This window comes from Convolutriloba macropyga, chromosome 9 (genome assembly GCF_964194025.1).
Source record: "Convolutriloba macropyga chromosome 9, txConMacr16.3, whole genome shotgun sequence".
Lineage (NCBI taxonomy): Eukaryota > Metazoa > Xenacoelomorpha > Acoela > Convolutidae > Convolutriloba > Convolutriloba macropyga.
The window spans coordinates 23,637,600-23,652,688 of NC_134476.1; the positions used below are offsets into that span (position 1 = coordinate 23,637,600).

A 15,089-nucleotide genomic window follows, 5' to 3' on the forward strand; every position below is an offset into this window, starting at 1 on the left:
CACTGACCTCAAAATTCTATCACACATTCTATCTGCCAGAATCATAATAGATCTTGAAGACATAATAGGCCAACATCAGCATGCATACTTGAGCAAAAGACAAATCCATATAGCATTAAATAAAGTTCGAAAAGCCCATAAGCAACTAAATAACAGCAAATGCCTTGTGAATCTGGATTTTTCAAAAGCTTTTGACAAAGTAGACAGAGATTACATCTTCGCCCTTCTCGATAAAATTGGCATTGACCAATACACAAAATCTGCCATCAGAACAGTTTACAATGAAACGAAAGCAATTATTGAAATCAATGGCTACCTTTCCAAAACAATTGTACTACAACGCGGAGTTAGGCAAGGTTGTCCCCTTTCAGCTTTACTTTTCATACTTGCTGTTGAGCCCTTGCTTTGCTGTATAGACAACTCACCACATATTAAAGGATTCACCAGCTCAAAAACAGTGGCTTATGCAGACGACATTACTTGCTCAATACGCATATCATCGATTGAAGGACTATTTGACACTGTCAAAGATTTTTGCGATTGCACTCAACTAGAAATCAACGTCAAAAAGAGTGAGATCCTGTCAACGAGAGACATAGCTTTCTATAAAACTGTACGTGTAACAAAAATCCTGGGCATTAAATTCTTTACTGATAAATCATCAACAAACTTACTTGATCTCATCAAAACACAAATTGCCATTTACATGCGCTTCATTTCTCGATCGAAAACTTTAAGAGCCAAGAGACAAATCATTGAAACTTTTATCCTTCCAAAGTTCCTGTATTATTCAAGACACACGGACACAACAGTAAATATTCTGACGAATGTTCAAAAACTCATCAACAATCTACTAAAAACTGGTGACAAAATGGAAATTAGAAGTGAAGTTCTTTACCAATCTGTTGCTGTGGGCGGTATCTCTCTTCCACATATTACATCAAAAATAATCTCAGCAAAACTGATAGACGAAATTAACTCATCAAACGAGAACGATGTTTCCTTTCCAAATGACTTAACAATTTTGTTAAAATATTTAAAGCTCAAAGTCTCTCAAACTGACAACAGTATCCTTCTGTTTAAGAACAACATCGAAACTTCCCTGAGACTTAACAAAGCCTTAAGAACAAATGAGATTTACTGGTATATCATTGCTCAAGTTTTTCCAACAAGTTTTATCGAGGACCGCTTAAACAAATCCGTCATAAAGTACAATTGTTCAACGAAAGAATTAACTCTCTTTAGCAAAAATATCTGGAAACTTTACAAACTTTTGCCACAACAACAAAATCTTTTATATCGCCTTGCCTTCAATTGTCTTGTTGACAAACAGATTAGATGGATGAAAAATTTTTCAGAGTCACCAATTTGCAGCTATTGCGAAAAAGATTTTGAAACATCGGAACATTTAATTCTCAAATGCGAACAATTATCTGGAGCGAGAAGTACCCTAAGGCTGAATAGTTGGCGCGACGTCTTTGTAAATATGAAAGTTGAAACTCTTAGATTTACGGCAAGTGTCCTAAATGGATCCTGGCAAGAAACCCCTGAACAAACAAAAAACTATTTGAATTTTGTACTTAATTTGTAAAGCTTCAACAATGAAATCTGATAAATTTTCCTTGTAAATACCAACTGTAACGATTCATCAATGAAACCTGCTGAATTATTTCAACATCATTGTAAATAACAACTGTAAATAATAGCATCTGAATTTATTATTTAAAAGCCTAATTGTTGTGATAAACTTATTAAATAGGTAAGTATTAACTCTATTTGATAAGTTTTATTTGAATGCACTCTGCGTTAGCGGAGTTAAGCCTAAAGAATGGAACTGAGCGATTTGCACTAAGTTAAAAGTTAGTTTAATAAAGGGAAATTATACAATTAGTATTGATGTTTCCGAGACAGTTCCAAATATCAAATATGCATAATACGCAAGCAGGGGAACTATTATAATGGCCTTTACAAGTATATGGGGTGTGTTTGGAGCAATGGTTACTGCTGAAATTGTCATTTACAAAAAAAATCCGCGCTCGATGAGGCTTAACTTTTTCGATCACCGAACTTTGTATTGGTCACCAAATCGTCAATTTTAGTCCGATTTAGCTCATTTTTTGTGGGCATGCTCCACTTGAGCCATAATCTGGGATAAAATAAAAAAATCTGGCACCGCGAACCATTTTGGACAAGTTTTTACCGATTTCCAAAAAAGTATCCGCGCTCGATGAGGCTTAACTTTTTCGATCACCGAACTTTGTTTTGGTCACCAAATCGTCAATTTTAGTCCGATTTGGCTCATTTTTTGTGGGCATGCTCCACTTGAGCCATAGTTTGGGATAAAATAAAAAATCTGGCACCGCGAACCATTTTGGACAAGTTTTTACCGATTTCCAAAAAAGTATCCGCGCTCGATGAGGCTTAACTTTTTCGATCACCGAACTTTGTTTTGGTCACCAAATCGTCAATTTTAGTCCGATTTGGCTCATTTTTTGTGGGCATGCTCCACTTGAGCCATAGTTTGGGATAAAATAAAAAAATCTGGCACCGCGAACCATTTTGGACAAGTTTTTACCGATTTCCAAAAAAGTATCCGCGCTCGATGAGGCTTAACTTTTTCGATCACCGAACATTGTTTTGGTCACCAAATCGTCAATTTTAGTCCGATTTGGCTCATTTTTTGTGGGCATGCTCCACTTGAGCCATAGTTTGGGATAAAATAAAAAAATCTGGCACCACGAATCATTTTGGACAAGTTTTTACCGATTTCCAAAAAAGTATCCGCGCTCGATGAGGCTTAACTTTTTCGATCACCGAACTTTGTTTTGGTCACCAAATCGTCAATTTTAGTCCGATTTGGCTCATTTTTTGTGGGCATGCTCCACTTGAGCCATAGTTTGGGATAAAATAAAAAAAATCTGGCACCGCGAACCATTTTGGACAAGTTTTTACCGATTTCCAAAAAAGTATCCGCGCTCGATGAGGCTTAACTTTTTCGATCACCGAACTTTGTTTTGGTCACCAAATCGTCAATTTTAGTCCGATTTAGCTCATTTTTTGCGGGCATGCTCCACTTGAGCCATAAATTGGGATAAAATAAAAAAAATCTGGCACCGCGAACCATTTTGGACAAATTTTTACCGATTTCCAAAAAAGTATCCGCGCTCGATGAGGCTTAACTTTTTCGATCACCGAACTTTGTTTTGGTCACCAAATCGTCAATTTTAGTCCGATTTGGCTCATTTTTTGTGGGCATGCTCCACTTGAGCCATAGTTTGGGATAAAATAAAAAAATCTGGCACGGCGAACCATTTTGGACAAGTTTTTACCGATTTCCAAAAAAGTATCCGCGCTCGATGAGGCTTAACTTTTTCGATCACCGAACTTTGTTTTGGTCACCAAATCGTCACTTTTAGTCCGATTTGGCTCATTTTTTGTGGGCATGCTCCACTTGAGCCATAGTTTGGGATAAAATAAAAAAATCTGGCACCGCGAACCATTTTGGACAAGTTTTTACCGATTTCCAAAAAAGTATCCGCGCTCGATGAGGCTTAACTTTTTCGATCACCGAACTTTGTTTTGGTCACCAAATCGTCAATTTTAGTCCGATTTGGCTCATTTTTTGTGGGCATGCTCCACTTGAGCCATAGTTTGGGATAAAATAAAAAAATCTGGCACCGCGAACCATTTTGGACAAGTTTTTACCAATTTCCAAAAAAGTATCCGCGCTCGATGAGGCTTAACTTTTTCGATCAACGAACTTTGTTTTGGTCACCAAATCGTCAATTTTAGTCCGATTTGGCTCATTTTTTGTGGGCATGCTCCACTTGAGCCATAGTTTGGGATAAAATAAAAAAATCTGGCACCGCGAACCATTTTGGACAAGTTTTTACCAATTTCCAAAAAAGTATCCGCGCTCGATGAGGCTTAACTTTTTCGATCACCGAACTCTGTATTGGTCACCAAATCGTCAATTTTAGTCCGATTTAGCTCATTTTTTGTGGGCATGCTCCACTTGAGCCATAATTTGGGATAAAATAAAAAATCTGGCACCGCGAACCATTTTGGACAAGTTTTTACCGATTTCCAAAAAAGTATCCGCGCTCGATGAGGCTTAACTTTTTCGATCACCGAACTTTGTTTTGGTCACCAAATCGTCAATTTTAGTCCAATTTGGCTCATTTTTTGTGGGCATGCTCCACTTGAGCCATAGTTTGGGATAAAATAAAAAAATCTGGCACCGCGAACCATTTTGGACAAGTTTTTACCGATTTCCAAAAAAGTATCCGCGCTCGATGAGGCTTAACTTTTTCGATCACCGAACTTTGTTTTGGTCACCAAATCGTCAATTTTAGTCCGATTTGGCTCACTTTTTGTGGGCATGCTCCACTTGAGCCATAGTTTGGGATAAAATAAAAAAAATCTGGCACCGCGAACCATTTTGGACAAGCTTTTACCGATTTCCAAAAAAGTATCCGCGCTCGATGAGGCTTAACTTTTTCGATCACCGAACTTTGTTTTGGTCACCAAATCGTCAATTTTAGTCCGATTTGGCTCATTTTTTGTGGGCATGCTCCACTTGAGCCATAGTTTGGGATAAAAAAAAAAATCTGGCACCGCGAACCATTTTGGACAAGTTTTTACCAATTTCCAAAAAAGTATCCGCGCTCGATGAGGCTTAACTTTTTCAATCACCGAACTTTGTTTTGGTCACCAAATCGTCAATTTTAGTCCGATTTGGCTCATTTTTTGTGGGCATGCTCCACTTGAGCCATAGTTTGGGATAAAATAAAAAAATCTGGCACCGCGAACCATTTTGGACAAGTTTTTACCGATTTCCAAAAAAGTATCCGCGCTCGATGAGGCTTAACTTTTTCGATCACCGAACTTTGTTTTGGTCACCAAATCGTCAATTTTAGTCCGATTTGGCAGATTTTTTGTGGGCATGCTCCACTTGAGCCATAGTTTGGGATAAAATAAAAAAATCTGGCACCGCGAACCATTTTGGACAAGTTTTTACCAATCTCCAAAAAAGTATCCGCGCTCGATGAGGCTTAACTTTTTCGATCACCGAACTTTGTATTGGTCACCAAATCGTCAATTTTAGTCCGATTTAGCTCATTTTTTGTTGGCATGCTCCACTTGAGCCATAATTTGGGATAAAATAAAAAAATCTGGCACCGCGAACCATTTTGGACAAGTTTTTACCGATTTCCAAAAAAGTATCCGCGCTCGATGAGGCTTAACTTTTTCGATCACCGAACTTTGTTTTGGTCACCAAATCGTCAATTTTAGTCCGATTTGGCTCATTTTTTGTGGGCATGCTCCACTTGAGCCATAGTTTGGGATAAAATAAAAAAATCTGGCACCGCGAACCATTTTGGACAAGTTTTTACCGATTTCCAAAAAAGTATCCGCGCTCGATGAGGCTTAACTTTTTCGATCATCGAACTTTGTTTTGGTCACCAAATCGTCAATTTTAGTCCGATTTGGCTCATTTTTTGTGGGCATGCTCCACTTGAGCCATAGTTTGGGATAAAATAAAAAAACCTGGCACCGCGAACCATTTTGGACAAGTTTTTACCAATTTCCAAAAAAGTATCCGCGCTCGATGAGGCTTAACTTTTTCGATCACCGAACTTTGTTTTGGTCACCAAATCGTCAATTTTAGTCCGATTTGGCTCATCTTTTGTGGGCATGCTCCACTTGAGCCATAGTTTGGGATAAAATAAAAAAATCTGGCACCGCGAACCATTTTGGACAAGTTTTTACCGATTTCCAAAAAAGTATCCGCGCTCGATGAGGCTTAACTTTTTCGATCACCGAACTTTGTTTTGGTCACCAAATCGTCAATTTTAGTCCGATTTGGCTCATTTTTTGTGAGCATGCTCCACTTGAGCCATAGTTTGGGATAAAATAAAAAAATCTTGCACCGCGAACCATTTTGGACAAGTTTTTACCAATTTCCAAAAAAGTATCCGCGCTCGATGAGGCTTAACTTTTTCGATCACCGAACTTTGTTTTGGTCACCAAATCGTCAATTTTAGTCCGATTTGGCTCATTTTTTGTGGGCATGCTCCACTTGAGCCATAGTTTGGGATAAAATAAAAAAATCTGGCACCGCGAACCATTTTGGACAAGTTTTTACCGATTTCCAAAAAAGTATCCGTGCTCGATGAGGCTTAACTTTTTCGATCACCGAACTTTGTTTTGGTCACCAAATCGTCAATTTTAGTGCGATTTGGCTCATTTTTTGTGGGCATGCTCCACTTGAGCCATAGTTTGGGATAAAATAAAAAAATCTGGCACCGCGAACCATTTTCGACAAGTTTTTACCGATTTCCAAAAAAGTATCCGCGCTCGATGAGGCTTAACTTTTTCGATCACCGAACTTTGTTTTGGTCACCAAATCGTCAATTTTAGTCCGATTTGGCTCATTTTTTGTGGGCATGCTCCACTTGAGCCATAGTTTGGGATAAAATAAAAAAATCTGGCACCGCGAACCATTTTGGACAAGTTTTTACCGATTTCCAAAAAAGTATCCGCGCTCGATGAGGCTTAACTTTTTCGATCACCGAACTTTGTTTTGGTCACCAAATCGTCAATTTTAGTCCGATTTGGCTCATTTTTTGTGGGCATGCTCCACTTGAGCCATAGTTTGGGATAAAATAAAAAAATCTGGCACCGCCAACCATTTTGGACAAGTTTTTACCAATTTCCAAAAAAGTATCCGCGCTCGATGAGGCTTAACTTTTTCGATCACCGAACTTTGTTTTGGTCACCAAATCGTCAATTTTAGTCCGATTTGGCTCATTTTTTGTGGGCATGCTCCACTTGAGCCATAGTTTGGGATAAAATAAAAAAATCTGGCACCGCGAACCATTTTGGACAAGTTTTTACCGATTTCCAAAAAAGTATCCGTGCTCGATGAGGCTTAACTTTTTCGATCACCGAACTTTGTTTTGGTCACCAAATCGTCAATTTTAGTGCGATTTGGCTCATTTTTTGTGGGCATGCTCCACTTGAGCCATAGTTTGGGATAAAATAAAAAAATCTGGCACCGCGAACCATTTTGGACAAGTTTTTACCGATTTCCAAAAAAGTATCCGCGCTCGATGAGGCTTAACTTTTTCGATCACCGAACTTTGTTTTGGTCACCAAATCGTCAATTTTAGTCCGATTTGGCTCATTTTTTGTGGGCATGCTCCACTTGAGCCATAGTTTGGGATAAAATAAAAAAATCTGGCACCGCGAACCATTTTGGACAAGTTTTTACCGATTTCCAAAAAAGTATCCGCGCTCGATGAGGCTTAACTTTTTCGATCACCGAACTTTGTTTTGGTCACCAAATCGTCAATTTTAGTCCGATTTGGCTCATTTTTTTGTTGGCATGCTCCACTTGAGCCATAGTTTGAGATAAAATAAAAAAATCTGGCACCGCGAACCATTTTGGACAAGTCTTTACCGATTTCCAAAAAAGTATCCGCGCTCGATGAGGCTTAACTTTTTCGATCACCGAACTTTGTTTTGGTCACCAAATCGTCAATTTTAGTCCGATTTGGCTCATTTTTTGTGGGCATGCTCCACTTGAGCCATAGTTTGGGATAAAATAAAAAAATCTGGCACCGCGAACCATTTTGGACAAGTCTTTACCGATTTCCAAAAAAGTATCCGCGCTCGATGAGGCTTAACTTTTTCGATCACCGAACTTTGTTTTGGTCACCAAATCGTCAATTTTAGTCCGATTTGGCTCATTTTTTGTGGGCATGCTCCACTTGAGCCATAGTTTGGGATAAAATAAAAAAATCTGGCACCGCGAACCATTTTGGACAAGTTTTTACCGATTTCCAAAAAAGTATCCGCGCTCGATGAGGCTTAACTTTTTCGATCACCGAACTTTGTTTTGGTCACCAAATCGTCAATTTTAGTCCGATTTGGCTCATTTTTTGTGGGCATGCTCCACTTGAGCCATAGTTTGGGATAAAATAAAAAAATCTGGCACCGCGAACCATTTTGGACAAGTTTTTACCGATTTCCAAAAAAGTATCCGCGCTCGATGAGGCTTAACTTTTTCGATCACCGAACTTTGTTTTGGTCACCAAATCGTCAATTTTAGTCCGATTTGGCTCATTTTTTGTGGGCATGCTCCACTTGAGCCATTGTTTGGGATAAAATAAAAAAATCTAGCACCGCGAACCATTTTGGACAAGTCTTTACCGATTTCCAAAAAAGTATCCGCGCTCGATGAGGCTTAACTTTTTCGATCACCGAACTTTGTTTTGGTCACCAAATCGTCAATTTTAGTCCGATTTGGCTCATTTTTTGTGGGCATGCTCCACTTGAGCCATAGTTTGGGATAAAATAAAAAAATCTGGCACAGCGAACCATTTTGGACAAGTTTTTACCGATTTCCAAAAAAGTATCCGCGCTCGATGAGGCTTAACTTTTTCGATCACCGAACTTTGTTTTGGTCACCAAATCGTCAATTTTAGTCCGATTTGGCTCATTTTTTGTGGGCATGCTCCACTTGAGCCATAGTTTGGGATAAAATAAAAAAATCTGGCACCGCGAACAATTTTGGACAAGTTTTTACCGATTTCCAAAAAAGTATCCGCGCTCGATGAGGCTTAACTTTTTCGATCACCGAACTTTGTTTTGGTCACCAAATCGTCAATTTTAGTCCGATTTGGCTCATTTTTTGTGGGCATGCTCCACTTGAGCCATAGTTTGGGATAAAATAAAAAAATCTGGCACTGCGAACCATTTTGGACAAGTTTTTACCAATTTCCAAAAAAGTATCCGCGCTCGATGAGGCTTAACTTTTTCGATCACCGAACTTTGTTTTGGTCACCAAATCGTCAATTTTAGTCCGATTTGGCTCATTTTTTGTGGGCATGCTCCACTTGAGCCATAGTTTGGGATAAAATAAAAAATCTGGCACCGCGAACCATTTTGGACAAGTTTTTACCAATTTCCAAAAAAAGTATCCGCGCTCGATGAGGCTTAACTTTTTCGATCACCGAACTTTGTTTTGGTCACCAAATCGTCAATTTTAGTCCGATTTGGCTCATTTTTTGTGGGCATGCTCCACTTGAGCCATAGTTTGGGATAAAATAAAAAAATCTGGCACCGCGAACCATTTTGGACAAGTTTTTACCGATTTCCAAAAAAGTATCCGTGCTCGATGAGGCTTAACTTTTTCGATCACCGAACTTTGTTTTGGTCACCAAATCGTCAATTTTAGTCCAATTTGGCTCATTTTTTCTGGGCATGCTCCACTTGAGCCATAGTTTGGGAGAAAATAAAAAAATCTGGCACCGCGAACCATTTTGGACAAATTTTTTTCCAATTTCCAAAAAAGTATCCGCGCTCGATGAGGCTTAACTTTTTCGATCACCGAACTTTGTTTTGGTCACCAAATCGTCAATTTTAGTCCGATTTGGCTCATTTTTTGTGGGCATGCTCCACTTAAGCCATAGTTTGGGATAAAATAAAAAAATCTGGCACCGCGAACCATTTTGGACAAGTTTTTACCAATTTCCAAAAAAGTATCCGCGCTCGATGAGGCTTAACTTTTTCGATCACCGAACTTTGTTTTGGTCACCAAATCGTCAATTTTAGTCCGATTTGGCTCATTTTTTGTGGGCATGCTCCACTTGAGCCATAGTTTGGGATAAAATAAAAAAATCTGGCACCGCGAACCATTTTGGACAAGTTTTTACCAATTTCCAAAAAAGTATCCGCGCTCGATGAGGCTTAACTTTTTCGATCACCGAATTTTGTTTTGGTCACCAAATCGTCAATTTTAGTCCGATTTGGCTCATTTTTTGTGGGCATGCTCCACTTGAGCCATAGTTTGGGATAAAATAAAAAATCTGGCACCGCGAACCATTTTGGACAAGTTTTTACCAATTTCCAAAAAAAGTATCCGCGCTCGATGAGGCTTAACTTTTTCGATCACCGAACTTTGTTTTGGTCACCAAATCGTCAATTTTAGTCCGATTTGGCTCATTTTTTGTGGGCATGCTCCACTTGAGCCATAGTTTCGGATAAAATAAAAAAATCTGGCACCGCGAACCATTTTGGACAAGTTTTTACCGATTTCCAAAAAAGTATCCGTGCTCGATGAGGCTTAACTTTTTCGATCACCGAACTTTGTTTTGGTCACCAAATCGTCAATTTTGGTCCAATTTGGCTCATTTTTTGTGGGCATGCTCCACTTGAGCCATAGTTTGGGAGAAAATAAAAAAATCTGGCACCGCGAACCATTTTGGACAAATTTTTTTCCAATTTCCAAAAAAGTATCCGCGCTCGATGAGGCTTAACTTTTTCGATCACCGAACTTTGTTTTGGTCACCAAATCGTCAATTTTAGTCCGATTTGGCTCATTTTTTGTGGGCATGCTCCACTTAAGCCATAGTTTGGGATAAAATAAAAAAATCTGGCACCGCGAACCATTTTGGACAAGTTTTTACCAATTTCCAAAAAAGTATCCGCGCTCGATGAGGCTTAACTTTTTCGATCACCGAACTTTGTTTTGGTCACCAAATCGTCAATTTTAGTCCGATTTGGCTCATTTTTTGTGGGCATGCTCCACTTGAGCCATAGTTTGGGATAAAATAAAAAAATCTGGCACCGCGAACCATTTTGGACAAGTTTTTACCGATTTCCAAAAAAGTATCCGCGCTCGATGAGGCTTAACTTTTTCGATCACCGAACTTTGTTTTGGTCACCAAATCGTCAATTTTAGTCCGATTTGGCTCATTTTTTGTGGGCATGCTCCACTTGAGCCATAGTTTGGGATAAAATAAAAAAATCTGGCACCGCGAACCATTTTGGACAAGTTTTTACCGATTTCCAAAAAAGTATCCGCGCTCGATGAGGCTTAACTTTTTCGGTCACCGAACTTTGTTTTGGTCACCAAATCGTCAATTTTAGTCCGATTTGGCTCATTTTTTGTGGGCATGCTCCACTTGAGCCATAGTTTGGGATAAAATAAAAAAATCTGGCACCGCGAACCATTTTGGACAAGTTTTTACCAATTTCCAAAAAAGTATCCGCGCTCGATGAGGCTTAACTTTTTCGATCACCGAACTTTGTTTTGGTCACCAAATCGTCAATTTTAGTCCGATTTGGCTCATTTTTTTGTTGGCATGCTCCACTTGAGCCATAGTTTGGGATAAAATAAAAAAATCTGGCACCGCGAACCATTTTGGACAAGTCTTTACCGATTTCCAAAAAAGTATCCGCGCTCGATGAGGCTTAACTTTTTCGATCACCGAACTTTGTTTTGGTCACCAAATCGTCAATTTTAGTCCGATTTGGCTCATTTTTTGTGGGCATGCTCCACTTGAGCCATAGTTTGGGATAAAATAAAAAAATCTGGCACCGCGAACCATTTTGGACAAGTTTTCACCGATTTCCAAAAAAGTATCCGCGCTCGATGAGGCTTAACTTTTTCGATCACCGAACTTTGTTTTGGTCACCAAATCGTCAATTTTAGTCCGATTTGGCTCATTTTTTGTGGGCATGCTCCACTTGAGCCATAGTTTGGGATAAAATAAAGAAATCTGGCACCGCGAACAATTTTGGACAAGTTTTTACCGATTTCCAAAAAAGTATCCGCGCTCGATGAGGCTTAACTTTTTCGATCACCGAACTTTGTTTTGGTCACCAAATCGTCAATTTTAGTCCGATTTGGCTCATTTTTTGTGGGCATGCTCCACTTGAGCCATAGTTTGGGATAAAATAAAAAAATCTGGCACCGCGAACCATTTTGGACAAGTTTTTACCAATTTCCAAAAAAGTATCCGCGCTCGATGAGGCTTAACTTTTTCGATCACCGAACTTTGTTTTGGTCACCAAATCGTCAATTTTAGTCCGATTTGGCTCATTTTTTGTGGGCATGCTCCACTTGAGTCATAGTTTGGGATAAAATAAAAAAATCTGGCACCGCGAACCATTTTGGACAAGTTTTTACCAATTTCCAAAAAAGTATCCGCGCTCGATGAGGCTTAACTTTTTCGATCACCGAACTTTGTTTTGGTCACCAAATCGTCAATTTTAGTCCGATTTGGCTCATTTTTTGTGGGCATGCTCCACTTGAGTCATAGTTTGGGATAAAATAAAAAAATCTGGCACCGCGAACCATTTTGGACAAGTCTTTACCAATTTCCAAAGAAAGTATCCGCGCTCGATGAGGCTTAACTTTTTCGATCACCGAGGCTTTTTGAGGCTCTAAAATGTGTAAATATCGAATAAAAGTATTCTATGAGGATTGAATACTCAAAAGAAAAAGCCTACAACACCTGGTGTTCCCAAGCGGTCAACCATCCAAGTACTAACCAGGCCCAATGTTGCTTAACTTCGGTGATCGGACGAGAACCGGTGCATTCAACATGGTATGGTCGTAGGCATTTGCGTAAGCGGGAGCGAATTTATATACAACAGTATTGTATTGTAGTCTCATATTCATATACAGGATCACTTTAACTCGCCGCCTTGCGGTTTGCAAAATAGTCACTTAATACATGCAATTTTAGCCACGGTTGTGTTATAATTTATGCAATTCGTAGCCATACAGTGTATTATGACAAACGCGCAAACTTTTTGCTTCCAACCATCCACAATACAGTGGAACGGCCGCAAAACAAAGCACAGATGAATTGGGTACGAGGAACCTGTATAACCGGACATTGAACCGGAAGTATGACTTCAGTGGGTATAGGCCGGTAATTGGGAAAATCAGAAGCGAGTTACTTTTAGCCTAATTGTTGTGATAAACTTATTAAATAGGTAAGTATTAACTTTATTTGATAAGTTTAATTGCATGCACTCTGCGTTAGCGGAGTGCAGCCTAAAGAATGGAACTGAGCGATTTGCACTAAGTTAAAAGTTAGTTTAATAAAGGGAAATTATACAATTAGTATTGATGTTTCCGAGACAGTTCCAAATATCAAATATACATAATACGCAAGCAGGGGAACTATTATAATGGCCTTTACAAGTATATGGGGTGTGTTTGGAGCAATAGTTACTGCTGAAATTGTCATTTACAAAAAGTATCCGAGCTCGATGAGGCTTAACTTTTTCGATCACCGAACTTTGTATTGGTCACCAAATCGTCAATTTTAGTCCGATTTAGCTCATTTTTTGTGGGCATGCTCCAATTGAGCCATAATTGGGGATAAAATAAAAAAATCTGGCACCGCGAACCATTTTGGACAAGTTTTTACCGATTTCCAAAAAAGTATCCGCGCTCGATGAGGCTTAACTTTTTCGATCACCGAACTTTGTTTTGGTCACCAAATCGTCAATTTTAGTCCGATTTGGCTCATTTTTTATGGGCATGCTCCACTTGAGCCATAGATTGGGATAAAATAAAAAAATCTGGCACCGCGAACCATTTTGGACAAGTTTTTACCGATTTCCAGAAAAGTATCCGCGCTCGATGAGGCTTAACTTTTTCGATCACCGAACTTTGTTTTGGTCACCAAATCGTCAATTTTAGTCCGATTTGGCTCATTTTTTGTGGGCATGCTCCACTTGAGCCATAGTTTGGGATAAAATAAAAAAATCTGGCACCGCGAACCATTTTGGACAAGTTTTTACCGATTTCCAAAAAAGTATCCGCGCTCGATGAGGCTTAACTTTTTCGATCACCGAACCTTGTTTTGGTCACCAAATCGTCAATTTTAGTCCCATTTGGCTCATTTTTCGTGGGCATGCTTCACTTGAGCCATAGTTTGGGATCAAATAAAAAAATCTGGCACCGCGAACCATTTTGGACAAGTTTTTACCAATTTCCAAAAAAGTATCCGCGCTCGATGAGGCTTAACTTTTTCGATCACCGAACTTTGTATTGGTCACCAAATCGTCAATTTTAGTCCGATTTGGCTCATTTTTTGTGGGCATGCTCCACTTGAGCCATAGTTTGAGATAAGATAAAAAAATCTGGCACAGCGAACCATTTTGGACAAGGTTTTACCGATTTCCAAAAAAGTATCCGCGCTCGATGAGGCTTAACTTTTTCGATCACCGAACTTTGTTTTGGTCACCAAATCGTCAATTTTAGTCCGATTTGGCTCATTTTTTGTTGGCATGCTCCACTTGAGCCATAGTTTGGGATAAAATAAAAAAATCTGGCACCGCGAACCATTTTGGACAAGTTTTTACCGATTTCCAAAAAAGTATCCGCGCTCGATGAGGCTTAACTTTTTCGATCACCGAACTTTGTTTTGGTCACCAAATCGTCAATTTTAGTCCGATTTGGCTCATTTTTTGTGGGCATGCTCCACTTGAGCCATAGTTTGGGATAAAATAAAAAAATCTGGCACCGCGAACCATTTTGGACAAGTTTTTACCGATTTCCAAAAAAGTATCCGCGCTCGTTGAGGCTTAACTTTTTCGATCACCGAACTTTGTATTGGTCACCAAATCGTCAATTTTAGTCCGATTTGGCTCATTTTTTGTGGGCATGCTCCACTTGAGCCATAGTTTGGGATAAAATAAAAAAAACTGGCACCGCGAACCATTTTGGACAAGTTTTTACCGATTTCCAAAAAAGTATCCGCGCTCGATGAGGCTTAACTTTTTCGATCACCGAGGCTTTTTGAGGCTCTAAAATGTGTAAATATCGAATAAAAGCATTCTATGAGGTTTGAATACTCAAAAGAAAAAGCCTACAACACCTGGTGTTCCCAAGCGGTCACCCATCCAAGTACTAACCAGGCCCAATGTTGCTTAACTTCGGTGATCGGACGAGAACCGGTGCATTCAACATGGTATGGTCGTAGGCATTTGAGTAAGCGGGAGCGAATTTATATACAACAGTATTGTATTGTAGTCTCATTTTCATATACAGGATCACTTTAACTCGCCGCCTTGCGGTTTGCAAAATAGTCACTTATTACATGCAATTTTAGCCACGGTTGTGTTATAATTTATGCAATTCATAGCCATACAGTGTATTATGACAAACGCGCAAACTTTTTGCTTCCAACCATCCACAATACAGTGGAACGGCCGCAAAACAAAGCACAGATGAATTGGGTACGAGGAACCTGTATAACCGGACATTGAACCGGAAG

General features: G+C 39.3%; 2 non-coding genes across 2 annotated transcripts; both read right to left on the reverse strand.

Annotated features, from left to right (window-relative positions):
• Positions 1-12,296: 12,296 nt before the first annotated feature.
• Positions 12,297-12,415, reverse strand: LOC142347005 (5S ribosomal RNA). The gene has a single exon (XR_012760034.1). It is a non-coding gene; the product is annotated as a 5S ribosomal RNA (ribosomal RNA).
• A 2,263-nt stretch (positions 12,416-14,678) lies between these two features.
• On the reverse strand, positions 14,679-14,797 carry LOC142347337 (5S ribosomal RNA). Its single transcript, XR_012760334.1, has one exon. It is a non-coding gene; the product is annotated as a 5S ribosomal RNA (ribosomal RNA).
• Between the last annotated feature and the right edge of the window lie 292 nt (positions 14,798-15,089).